We start from the raw sequence: 14,018 nt of genomic DNA on the forward strand, positions 1-14,018 counted from the left end.
GGGAGTGCCACTGGGACAGTGTCATTCAAGCATGGGGGAGGGTGTAGTTTGCACACCTTGATATTTCTGTTTACGTTCTTGCACATGTTTACACATCTCTCATGAAAAGTAGATTTTTAAAGAAATAGTTTGAACTTATATGAATGTTATTTCAAATCTGATGTTTTTAGAGGATTTTTAAGCCCCACGATTTTTTTTCTGACATAGATCTAAAAATTATGGTTGTTTATGTGGATTTCAAAGAAATGATGATAGATACATGTTAGAATTTATTTTGAATCATAAATATGAATATGCACAGTTCTATTTTTGAAAAAAACTAAGCAAATGAACAAAAGCGTAAAAATGAGCTCAAAAGAAAAAATAGCATGCGTTAGGTTGTTTGGATAATTCCACAATCCTTAGTAGATGGAACTTAGATGTAAGTTGAAACTTTTAATTCCATTTTTGAAAAGGAGAGTGGAAAACTTTGTGATCCTAAGTAACTGAGAACAGATACAAGTTGAAATGTTTGACTCTCATGTTATAAAGGTGAATGAAGGAAGTCACTTTTATATCTTAGTTGATATCTTTTGGTATGTATTGAATAAGTATAGAAGATATTGACGTTGCACAAGGCATAAAAGCAGACCACACGCAAGCTATAAGAGAAGAATAAGTGCGCAAAAAGAAAAAGCGTGAAAAAAATGAAAAAATCGAGAAAAGAGCTGAAAAAGAGAGAAAAGTTTAGTGCTTAGAAGTGATTGAGAAAACCTGTGCAGTAAACATATGAGTGAGGATAAGTAAATAATAATATGTTTTTATTGGATTTTCTAAGAATTAAACATAAATAATTGTGATATTTAGAAAAGTGAAAGAAATTCTTTTTCTGTGGTGGTATATAAAAGACTCTAATTATGTTTTGATTTTGAAATAACAGGAAATATTTGTGAAAACAAAGTCTTTAATTACCTACTGATTGTGAGGATGTGTAATATTATGCATACATGACAGAGATGTTTGTGGGTAGCATCACTGCAAACCCTCACGAGACCTTACTCGTCCACTGGGGTAACCCAGGGGTTGAAAGGGCTTGTTGCATGAGCTAAATGCAACCGTGATTCCTACGAAAGTGAGTTAGGTGATAGTTTGATTTCTTGCATTTTTCTAGTTTGCTCGAGGATTAGCAAAACATAAGCATGGGGGTATTTGATCATGCATATAATTCAGGGTTTATTAACATTAAAATATGCATGATTTTATAAAATAATGTTTCAAAAACCCAATTTTATGATAGTTTTCGAGTAAATATGTTAAAATGATTTAAAAATAGAAAATGCAGGAAAAATAGTTTTATTTTACATTTTTATGCGTATTTTAGTTTTTGTAGTTTGGTTTTAGTTTTCAATTAAAAATAAAAATAAAAAAATAAAAAATGGAGAAAAATAGTTTTATATTCATTTTAAGTGTTTGTTTTTTTTAGAAAAGAAAAAAAAATATATATAGTTAGATTAGTTTTTGAGTTTCTTTATAAATAAAGAGTTTTGTTTTTTTTTAACTTTTGAAAATTTTCATAATAAACCGATTTATACGGTTTTCTTTACTTTTAAAAATGAAAAAAAATAAATAAAATAATAATAAAAACAAACCATTACATGGTTTGTAATTTTTGAAAATTGAAAAAAAAAATAATAATAAAACTGAAAAAATAACACAAACCGGCTTGAACCGGTTTGCATTTCTGAAAACTAAATAAGGAAACCGGTTCCAGCCAGTTTGGATTTTGTTAAAACAAACAGCAAACCGGTTCAAAACCGGTTTGCTTGTTTTTAAAACCCAGAAAAAACGGAGAGGGGGGTGTCTTCACCCTGTGCGCCAAACCCAATCCTCTTTCCCCTCTGTTCCCTCTCTTTTCCCCCTTCTCCATCATCGGATTCTCTTTTCTCATCTTTTCCCTCTCTTCTTTCCTCCTTCTTCTCCTTTTCCCTATTATCTTCCTCAATCCGGTGGTGGATCTTCAGTCCGGCGGCGGCGGCGTGAATGGTGGAGGCCACCTCTTCCCCGATTTCTTCCATTTCACGGTAAGCATTTAATCTTCTTCTTCTTCTTCTTTTTCTGTTTCTTTAGTCTAATTTCTTGTAATTCGTAGGTGTAATGTTTGATTTTGATTTCATTGTGCATTTTGAATTCGTTATATTAGCATCTGGATTTTTTTATTGTCTTTTCAGCAGCCGTGAATTCTGTATCGGATTGGATTTGAGTTGAAATCCAGTGAACATTTTAGGATAACTCAGGCATCTGAGCCAGAGTAATGGCGTTCTGATCATTGGATTAGTTTTTTGTTTGATAAGAGGATCATCGTGATCATTCTATTGGAACTGATCAGAGATCGATTATCAAAATAAAACTCAAGTGGTCAAGGAAGAAATAAGGATTATAGCAAGCTTTTATGCCATTTTTATAAGGAATCGGGGCATATCAAGCCTATTTGCCCAAAGTGAAAAAAGTTACTTGCTATGACTACTATATCCCAACCTCAAAAGGAAGAGTGCTCATCATCTTCAAATGGAGCTCTCTCATTGCAACAAATCGCTAAAATGGACTATTTTCGGAGCTGCCATGTCAACCTCTTCTCCTTCCGGTAAGACCTCTTGGCTTTTAGATTCGAGTGCTTCTTTCTACATGACCCCAAGTTTTAGTTCTTTTTTCGAATACTCAAAAAATCCCTCTTCATCTTTTGTTTCAACTGCAGATGGAGCATCTCTTGAAGTAAAAAGAATAGAAAATTTTGAAAAACAATGGTTCTTTATTCAAAAAATTAGATTTATACCCAAATTAAACTTAAATTTGCTTTTCGTTTATCAACTCTAGGATCATGGGTGTGATATAAAGTTTTCATCTAACAAATGTTGGATATAGGATCGCCGGTCCGAGAGATTGATTGGGGAAGGCTCTAGGAAGGGCAATCTATATTATGTCGATTCTCTTCAAATTTCAAAGAACCCGTTTTGTAATGTTGTCCAATAAAAGGATATTAATGTGTGACACAAGAGACTTGGATATCCAAATATTGCAAAAAATTCTCATTTACTTTTTGTTAAAAGTCTATGTAAAAGTGATTTCACTTGTAACGACTGTATTATGGGAAAATTATAAAAATTGCATTTTCGTCAAAGATCTATGTTTACAACAAGACCTTTTGAAATTATCCATTCGGATGTATGGGGACCGGCACCCGTCCTATCAAAAGGCGGATTTGCATATTATGTCATTTTTGTTGACGACTACACAAGATATTATTGGATTTATTTTCTTAAACACAAATATAAAGTTTTCTCGATTTTTAAAACCTATCATATGATAATTAAAAATCAATTTAATGGGAATCTACAAATTTTTAGAACAGACTCTGGTGAAGAATACCTTTCAATTGAATTCAAAAATTATCTTGAAAGTCATGGTATTCTTTACCAAAGATCTTGTTCAAAAATCTCTCAACAAAATGGATTAGCCGAAAGGAAGCATAAACATATATTAGAGACAACTCGAACATTACTTGTTTTTTAAAATATCCCAAAAGGTTTTTGGGCTGAAGCGGCTTTAACATCTGTCTATCAGATAAATTGGCTACCTTCTAAAAACTTGAACAATATCTCGCCTTTTGAAAATTATATACCAAAGAGCTTGACTATAGTCAGTTGAGAATTTTCGGTTGTAAATGCTTCGTTCTTACTGAAAAGAACAACACGCTTTCACCAAAAGCCATTGTTTGCGCTTTTCTTGGATCTTCCGAAACCCAAAAAGGGTTTCGTTGTTATGATATTAAGAATGATAAGCTATATGTTTCCAGTAATATGAGTTTTCTGGATAATGTTGATGGTTTTGAAAGGAGTAAACCTTTTGAAGAAAACATAGATTACTCTTTTTTATTTGAAATGTTAGCACATGATGATGATAGTGATGACAATTTCATTCATAATAACTTCAATGATAAAGAAGACACCTCTTCCCATCCACCTATCTCCCAACATAGAAATGAAGGAGCATTAAGAGATCCTATAACATATACCCATAGAGATAGAAAAAGTTTTAGGAGTATAATTGAAAAATTCAGTGAACCTAGTGGGTCTAATTCAACAAATGATGAAAACCTACGAAGAGCTGAGAGAAGTAGAAAGATGCCTTCTAGGTTTATTTTATATGATTCGTTTACTCCTAAAATAGAGCTTGCCTTAGCATTATTCATTCCTATATAGAACCTAAAAACTTTAAAGAAGCCAAAAAGAATAATGAATGTCTGAAAGCAATGGAATGTGAGCTTTAAGCTCTCAACAGGGCAAAGACTTGGGAGTTTCAAGATCTTCTTAAGGATAAGAAAGCAATATGGTGTAGATGGGTATTTAAGGTAAAAACTAAGAGTGATGAATCTCTTGAGAGATATAAGGCTCAATTAGTTTCAAAGGGATATAATCAAGAATACATGATTGACTATGAAAAAACTTTTGCCCCTTTGGCCCGAATGGTCACTGTCTGATGTCTCATTACCGTTGCCTCAATCAACAAATGTAACATCTATCAAATGGATGTTAAAAACGCCTTCCAAAATGGTGATCTGAATGAAGAAGTATATATGGATGCTCCACAAGGAATGGAGACTCCCAAAGGGAAAGTGCTTCACCTTAGAAAAGCACTTTATGGTTTAAAACAAGCCCCCAGGGCTTGGTATGATAGATTTAACTCTATAATGTTAGAAAATGGATTTTCTTCCTGTTTCACTGACACTGCCTTATTTGTTAAAAAAACCAATGTAGAGATTGTCATTATGCTCTTGTATGTGAACGATACGTTTATAACTAAAAGTGATTCTAAAGGGATTAAAAGCATAAAATCAATTTTGAAGAATAGGTTTGAAATGTCTGATTTGGGATTTCTAACTTATTTTTTGGGTATTGAAGTAACATACTCTCATAGAGGGTATTTTTTATCTCAAACTAAGCTTACCTCTAAGATTATTAGCAGGTCAGGTATTACGGATGATAAGGTTTGTGAAACTTCTGTTTTAGTAGGAGCCAAAATGAAGATTGATGATGGTATTCCTCTCTCCGATCCCACCCCCTACAACCAACTTGTGAGATCTTTGATGTATCTGAGTATTACTAGACCAGATATCTCTCATGCAATTCATAGTGTAAGTCAGTTCTAACATGCACCAACATCAGTTCACATGAGTTCCATCTTGCGAATTGTGAGATACATAAAGGGGCACACTAAACAAGGGAGTATTCTTATCCTCTTTTTCTGAATTAAAATTAATTGCTTATACTGACTCTGATTGGGGAGGTGACCCAAATAACCGTCACTCCACCATTGATTTTTTTATGTTTTTAGGAGACTCGCTGATTTCATAGAGATGTAAGAAGCATAAAAAAATGTCGCTATCCTCAACAGAAGCTGAATATTGTGCCCATGACGACTACTACCATGGAAATTGTATGGATTCATCAGCTATTAAAAGACATGGAGATCTCAATAGAAGAGTCCACCAAGCTATGCTCTGATAACAAGAGTATAATATACATTGCTAAAAATCATACTTTTCATGAGCGGACTAAACACATTGAGATGGACTGTCACTATGTTCGGGAAATGTGTCTGAAAGGAGTTATAGATCTTCCATATATAACTTCAGAATATCAGTTGGCAAATTTCTTCACCAAAGCTTTGTGTGCGCCGCGGTTCAATTTCCTCCTTGGCAAACTTTCGGCCATCTTGCCCTAAGTTTGAGAGGAGGTGTTAAATTGTAATTCATAAGACAATGTATTTTCTATATATATTTTCTATATATAAAAGAAGATATATATATATATATATATATATATATATATATATATATATATATATATATATATATATGTACATGTATCCAACTACTTATATATATAAAATATATATTTCTTTCTTATATTAGATGTAGGGGTATTTTAGTTATTTCTATATTTTACGCATATTCATGTTTTTGAATATGTTGTAATTCCTCCTATTTATTTTTTCTTATTTTTGTATTTTTTTGTTCTTTTTATATAATGTTTCTGTACACAGTCAGTGGGTGACAATGTACAGTGTACAACAGTCAGCCACTGACTGTCATACACTGTTAAAAAAGCTAGACGTTGGGCTAATTCCCAACATCTCTAAAAAGAGTCGTTAGGAATAGCCCACCGTCTCTTTAAGTATGCTTATAAATAAGGGCTATGCGAGCCCATTGATGGAGTGTATTATAGTAAGGAGTTGTCTCCTTAAGCTTATAAATAGTGTGCATTTATTGCACTTCTTTTGTGGTGTAAAGCTTATAAACACTATGCATTTATTTTTTTGAGTATTTGAAGTATCAAGTTATTTGAAAACTTGATTGTTTGCAAGGATTCTTCACACCAACATATAATGATGAACCTATAGAAGAAATCAGATCTAAGGATTCGGAAGAGGCCATGATTGCACATCACATTTGTTAGGCCCCAAAACATGATCTAGGTGATTATTGGTTGAAAACTGACAATTTTAAGTTTGTGTGCACCATAGGTAGTAAGATAATTTCAGCTCTATTTAGGTCTACTTATTCCATTTTCTACACAAAAACTGAGAATATGTGAACCACCTTTTGCAGATTTAGCTCAACATGAGCTAAAAGAACCTTTATCTGAAATCCCTATACTTTATACTCTCTTAGTGTCTAAACCACCCTTAGTAGAGCATGAGATAGATCCTCAAGTGTTTGATACCATTGGATATGTTCCCTGACAAGTTACTATCCGAGTTACCTTCCCAATGAGGAATAAATAAAATTTTGCTTTGAATGAATGGTTAGGTATTTTTTTGCCTTATCAAATACACCATCTATTTTTATGTGCACCATAAATCCAGTTTTAAGGCTATGCTTCGAGAAATTCCTTTATCATTCCAATAACATTTTGATAGATATCTTCAAACACTCATTTAATTTGAAAATTGCGTCCTTTGTTGAGAGAAAAAATTAATTACATGTTACACCTAACAAACTATTGCTAGAATGTTTGTCTCTAGTTTAATTTGCAGTGAAAAAATCTGTCAGTAGGATAAAAGAAAATAACTCTTTTGAAGGTTTGTATGGAACTAACTCCTTGCTTGGAGTTGAAATAGCTTTTATTCTAATGACTGGTTTAGTACGTAAGTCAATCAAGGAACATAGAAATTCTCTTGAAATTTGCGAATAGGTAAATCCATTTTTTTGTGAAAGTACAAGGTGGAGTCGGGTAATCTTTGAATCTGATAGTTTCATTTGGATTATTTTGTTAAAGGATATATTATCTTAAAAAATACAGGTGATGATGCGTAAATTACACATAAATATAACATATTTTTATTGCATAAACGCATTATTTATAGGTTTAGAACCCACACTTAGATGCATATAGATGTCATTGAGATACAGTTCGAATTTTGTTCAAATTGGACTTAAAACGAGAAAATTATTGCATTTACAATAAAGCAGGTCAAACCTCGGGGCAAACCGGGTCATTTCGGATCCAACTGGTCCATTTGGGCCTTGGATCTGGGCGAAAACACTTCAATCTGACCCACACTAGACCCAAAACTCGAGTTTTAGAAAATCTTTTCTAAAAACCCCTCCATGCTAGGCGCCTAGAGAATAAAATGTTTTTAATCCTCTTTCTGGAAATTCCAGAAAGAGGTATATGCGTTAAAACCTAAGAGACGCCCAACAAAGAGCGTCTTTGCATTGGGTTATGTGCCCTAAAACCCGATTCTAGCTCCCTCATCTTCTTCCCTAGCCGTCCATGGCATTCATCTTATTCCCCATCCGTGGGAGTTGCAGAAAACGCAGCCTCCATTGAAGCCGCCACCCCTTTCTCCCACGCCTCTTCTTCTTCATGTCTTCCTTTTCTTCTTCCCTTGCTGGAACTAACAGTCAATGCTCTCTTGCAGGTAGCAGCAGCAACGTGGAGTGCACCAGCTGTGGAAGGGGTGCTGTCTGCCCCTTCCCAGCCAGCCGGCCCTATCTCCATCCGGTTCTCTGCGCCATTTTCAGCACGCCACATTCGGGGTACTACCATTTTTCCCCCTTCCAGCGAGTAGCAGCAAAGAGAACGAGTTCCAGCACCATTGAGGGCCCTTTGTGGCACAAATTTGAGGTAGAGTCCGCTCCCTCCTACCTCCCCATTCATCGGACGTCCGGAATTACTGTATGTCTTCCTCTTTCCCCTTCTTTTAGCATAAAACCCCTAATTGTGTGTTTTGTTTTTTTTAGTGTTTCTGTTTTTCTGTTTTTCGTTCAGCCATAGCATAAATTTTTTGTGCATAAACCAGCACATAGAGGGCGTCTAGGTGTTTACTTTGTAGTTAATCTTGATTTGTATTGCAACTTTGATTTTTGAGTTTATGCGTGTATGTGTTTTTTTTTTCAGTTTGTGTGTTGCCTACGTGTCCTCTGTTTTCCAGCCATAGAATTAGCACCCTAGTGCTTCAGCCTCCACTGTAAGTGTATTTAGGATTTTATTTGAAGTGGAATTGTATTTTGCAGATTGTAAAATCCCTTGTTAATGTTAGTGCTTAAACCGGCTGAACTGGTTCCAACCGGCTGGAGCTTTTTGCTTTAGAATCTAATAATTAAAATAGTAGAAATTAGGCATGTCTTATAAGGTGTTTAATAAGTTTTAGTGCTGTTTAATTAGCGTGTGTTGTGTGTGTTAGAGAGATTGTAAAAATCCCCAAAATCGGGTGGATTTCCCCAACCGATCTAAGCATCCTAGTATGAGTAATTCTAATTGTAATTTTCTGTTTTAACAACATGTAGGTTGTTAGTAATTGTTAATTAGTGGTTAATTAGGGTGCTGTAGTTTAGATTTAATTATGTACTAGTTGAATCTTGATTTAGTAGTGTTTAGGTAGATTTTCGCAATAGCTAATTTTCGGGGTTTAGATAGATTGAAATGTTTGTTCTTTCTTTGTAATTAGCAGTAGGTTAGTTGATGTTAGCAAGTTAACTTAGATTAATTTATAACTGTAGAAGAGTTTAACATAGCTTAACATCACATTTTAATTTAGCACTAGTTGTATTTCTCGCAAATAATGTAGGTAGTTAGTGTAGATTTTATTTTCATAGTGTAATTTGATTTATTTTCTATTAGTTAGTTAGTATTAGGACTGTGAATGACTGTTATTACAAGTATTTTGAATACATAGTGTAAACATTGGATCATTCAAGTGAATAGTGTACTGAAGCCGAAACCCAGTTTTTGCATTAATTTCAACTCGCTACCTTACATGCAATAGTATAAGTTTTCTTGAAATTACTGTTCTATGCTATTCATTAGTGTGTTAACTGCGTGCAAACCAAAAATCAACTTGTTTCAAGTTGATTTGGTTTGCCTTTTAAGCGTTCTGCAAAATTAAGTTTTACGCGATTTTAGATTTCGGGTCAAATGGTTCTATAATTTTTATCGAACTTGAAACGCTTATATCCGGAGTTTCCGGATGAGTTTTTCAATTATGTAAAGTCCGACAGACTCTTGAGTCTGTCAAAAAGAGAACAAAAGAGAAATACTTAGAATCAAACTTAGTTTGCCCCTTCATACATCCTGTTTGCGAAAACCTATTTGAATTCGATTTTGCACTATTGAGGGACAAAACAGTCATTTACTTAGTTGTTTGATTTTATGTAGTTTTTAGTATTTTCTAACATATAGTTAGTGAACTAATAGTAGTTAGACTAGTTTAAGTTGATTTACTTAGTTAGTTTAGTTAGAAATTATAGTTTTAAGTTTTCTTTGTTTTTAATCGTAGTTTAATTTAGTCATTAGTTCAGAAATAGTTATAGTATAACTTAGAATTAATTAGTGATGATTTACTGACACTATATTTTCATTGTTTTAGGTTGATAAGTTAGAAACATATCTACAAGTGTATTTACAATGCGAAGTGCAGATGCACGTGTGACGAAAAGACAAAATTACCCCTGGCGATCTGGAGAAGACTTAGCAACTTGTTTTAATTCATTTTCATTTTTAGATTATTATTTAATTAAAATTACAATATTAACATAGTTGTAAACAATTATGATATTAATAAATTAATGTTTTAGATTTAATTCAAAATGTATCTCGTTCCCTGTGGATTCGACCCGTACTTGCCACATCTGTGGAAAGTCAGTTTTTATTATCTTTGGTTGACAATTTTCCAAATGCTTTTAATGAAAATAATGTGTTAAAAATAACCACTGCAAAAAGTCAAACCAGCAGGCTAATCATTATTTTGTTCTCCTTATAATTGTTAATGACTATGCTTTCAAGTTGAGTCTCCCATCTTGTTATTATACTTATGATGTATTCCATGTTAAACTTATGTTCAGGCACCAAGGTGATTCAACTGGCCAGGCACAGGCTCTGATGATGCAATGCATTTGGGTGAGCTAGAGGAGAATGTGATAAAGACACCTTTGGGGAAAGAATACCAACAAATCCAAACACATCAACCTAGCTTAAATCAAGCCCACAAGGCCAAACCATCTATTTTTGGGTATTTTAAGAACTTTGATAATTTATTTTTGTTCGAAAATCATTTTATAGAATCTAGATATTATTTAGGGTTTTTGAAAATTTTTGTAAGCAAAAATTCAAGATTTTTTGTTTTCCGAATTAACCCTGTAGATCCATATCTAGTTCCAATAGCTTGTAGGATTCATTTAGGCTACTGGAGCGTGTAGTGTGTTTTTAGGTAAATTTTTTATTTTGGATTCAGATATGCACGTGTAATTTGGTATTTGGGTATCGTTTGGATCTCAAATAGAGCTGCTGGAAACCTCGATATCCCATTGGACCTTCATATGGCTGTTGGACCTTGGATCCCTCCTATTGGACCTACGGGGCGACAGCCCTAATCCCCAAACAAAAGAACATTGGGCTCCTTCTTCTTAAAACCCCAAAGCATGAAGGGTAAGAGAAGCTACTATTGTGAAAGAAGAAACCCTCTTGAAGTGCGCGTGTGGCAAAGAAGACGCGGTCACTCCTCTTCCTTGGTGGTTGTTGAAGAGCATGCGCTACCCGTTGATCTCAACCGAACACATTTCCTATTTGAATTGTTTGAGTGCTTGTTGAAGTCGTTGAATCTATAGAGTAGAGGAAGACACCATTGGCCATCGAGCTTGTCGTCAGAGCTAAGCTAATCCCCTTTCTTCTCTTCTCTCTTGAATGTTATACCTGGTTGTATTAGACATTTTTATGGACTGACATCATCATTAACAACCTGTGTATGCATGAATATTATGAGTTTCAATATGTTTATGTTTAAAGATTAGAGCATCTATTTGATATTTAATTGAAAACAGATTATTCTTGTGATTTTTTTGGGTTCATATACAAGATTGAATTCACGCAATTTTAGATTTGCATTAAATTGTTTGCCGCTAAGAGTAAATCTATTCTAAACTAAAATTTATTCTGTGCCTAAATTGATTAGGTGAATCTAAATTACATTATGTGTGTGACTGAATATATAGAATCTGTTAGGATTGAGAATACTTCTCTTCACTTCCTTATTTGCACAAAAAATTAAGTTAACATCAACCGTGTTTGTGTCGATTTCAAACCTGATTTTTGGAGACTATTCGATGTGAATTAAAATGGGTATTTCTCTGCATTTTATTGTTGTTTAAACATGAATTTGCTTCACGAATATTTTCGTGTAGAACCGAATAGTCCACATGCCATTTGTGTGTCACTTGTAGGACGCTCACCAACTATTTGGTGAAACTAGGGATGGTAGTGGAACGAGGGGAAACGGGCCCCGCCCTGCCTGGTCTCGTTTGGATCAGGGATGGACTTACACTTTCCCTTGCCCCGCTCCGTCTTGGTCCCTATCCTCGCCTTGCCTCATCCTCATTCCTTCTTTAGGGATCACAATGGACCGAAAAAAAATGAGTTCCCGCCCGGCCTCACCCCGTTTGGATTGAAGATGGAGGAGATGAAATGGGGATGGAGGTTAAAATCAAAACCCGTGCAAGGATGGAGGTGGGGATGGAGGGCAGGATTTTGAGACGGGGGCGAGAGTGGAGACCTTTTCCCCCGCCGCGGTCCATTGCCATCCTTAGGTGAAAAGTCATTTAGGTTTTTAGAAACCAAATGTAAATGGGTGTAAGTAACTATTTGCTGTTTATAAATATTGATTTGAATGTGAAAAAACAGCCCATTATGTCCCACTTGAGAAACCATAATCCCTAATAACGCCGATTCAACATGGTCATATATATATATATATATATATATATATATATAGAGAGAGAGAGAGAGAGAGAGAGAGAGAGAGAGAGAGAGAGAGAGAGAGAGAGAGAGAGAGACTCATTTTGTGGGCACAATAACCTGAAGGCTGGCTCAATGCTGGAAGATGGTGGCCCATGGCAATGGGTCTGTGGCTGTGGCACTAGGGATGCACAATAAATCGAGCCATCTCAGGCTCGGGTCGGTTTAGCTCAGCTCAAGCTCTAAATGAGCTGAGCTTGTACACTACGTTGAGGCTCAAACGAGCTAACAAGCTGAGTCTGATCAGCCAACCGAGCTCGATAAGTCTTGACTAGTTTTTATATAATATAAAATAATACACACACACACACACACACACACACACACACACACATATATATATATATATATATATATATATATATATATATATATATATATATATATATATATATATATATATATTAAAAAAAATTTCGTGCCCCCTGCCTTGCCTCGACCCCTCCCCTGCCTCAGACCCCCCTACACCGCCTCGGCTCCCTGCCCTACCTCGGGCCCCCCACACCGCCTCGATCCCCCTACCTTTAGTGCCATCCTTGTCTCTCTTTTCCATCTCTCCTTCCACCTGGGCAACTAGCTCTGCTCCTACACCCTCCTCTACAACCACTTCCTTGACTCCTCCTCCCCTCCTCTCCCCTTTGCCGCCGTCGTCGACCTCCGCACTGCCCACCTGCCTCCTCAACTACAAGGGCTTCCTCACCCACCAGACCCATTGCATCTCCCACCGCCTCTAGCTCTAGGGACACACTTCCCTCGCCCTCTAGTCACACATCTCTGATGTCTTCACCGTCGACATCCACCCCGACGCTCCAACATCCTCCTCGACCATGCCACATGAGTCATCATTAGCAACCACGTCTCCATCCTCCACCATGTCACCCTCGACAACACCAACAATGGTGGAAAAGACGTAGGCATCTGCCACCCCAAGATCGGTGCCAGCACCACCGTCGTCATCCACGTCAGGATCAATGAGGGGGTGAAGATCGACGGGCTCGATGGTGCTCATCGACATCCCACCAATGACCATCGCCATCGTAAACTCGATGAGGCTCGTCGGCAGAAGAGCCCACCCAATGAAGATCAACGACATCCCCAACGAGAGTATGGATCATACCTCCTTTATTGCAGAATAGTCGAAGTACATAATTTGATGCCATGCCACCCATTCCCCTTTTCTTTTTTCTCTGTATTTCTGCATTGTCACTTTTCCCCTGCCTCTGGCATGAATGAGGCGAGCTCGGCCCAAGCTTGACATGAGCCAAGCTAGAGCACCATTTTAAGTGGGTGAGCCAAGCTGGACTTGTGTGCATCTTTATGTGATGCTATGCCATTATGGCATCTGACCATTGAGGGGAAGGCTTTTATATATATATATATATATATATATATATATATATATATATAGAGAGAGAGAGAGAGAGAGAGAGAGAGAGAGAGAGAGAGAGAGAGACCAACTTGTTGCTATGGCCTATGGGGTCGTAGGCATGGGCAGAGGTGCAGAGGGCGTAGGGGGGGGGGGGCACTATAGATGGGGTCATGGGCAGGGGGGAGCCAAGCGGGGGGACGATTTTGGGAATGAAAAGGCCAAAGGAGTCAGGATGGGCAACGCTCGCCTGTTGGCCCCCATTGGGTTGGGCACGAGTGCCCACCCTGACCCATACCCCCAAGGAGAATTTCTGTGGGTGAGGG

Source organism: Nuphar pumila, chromosome 1 (assembly GCF_984573655.1).
Source record: "Nuphar pumila chromosome 1, dmNupPumi1.hap1.1, whole genome shotgun sequence".
Taxonomy (NCBI): domain Eukaryota; kingdom Viridiplantae; phylum Streptophyta; class Magnoliopsida; order Nymphaeales; family Nymphaeaceae; genus Nuphar; species Nuphar pumila.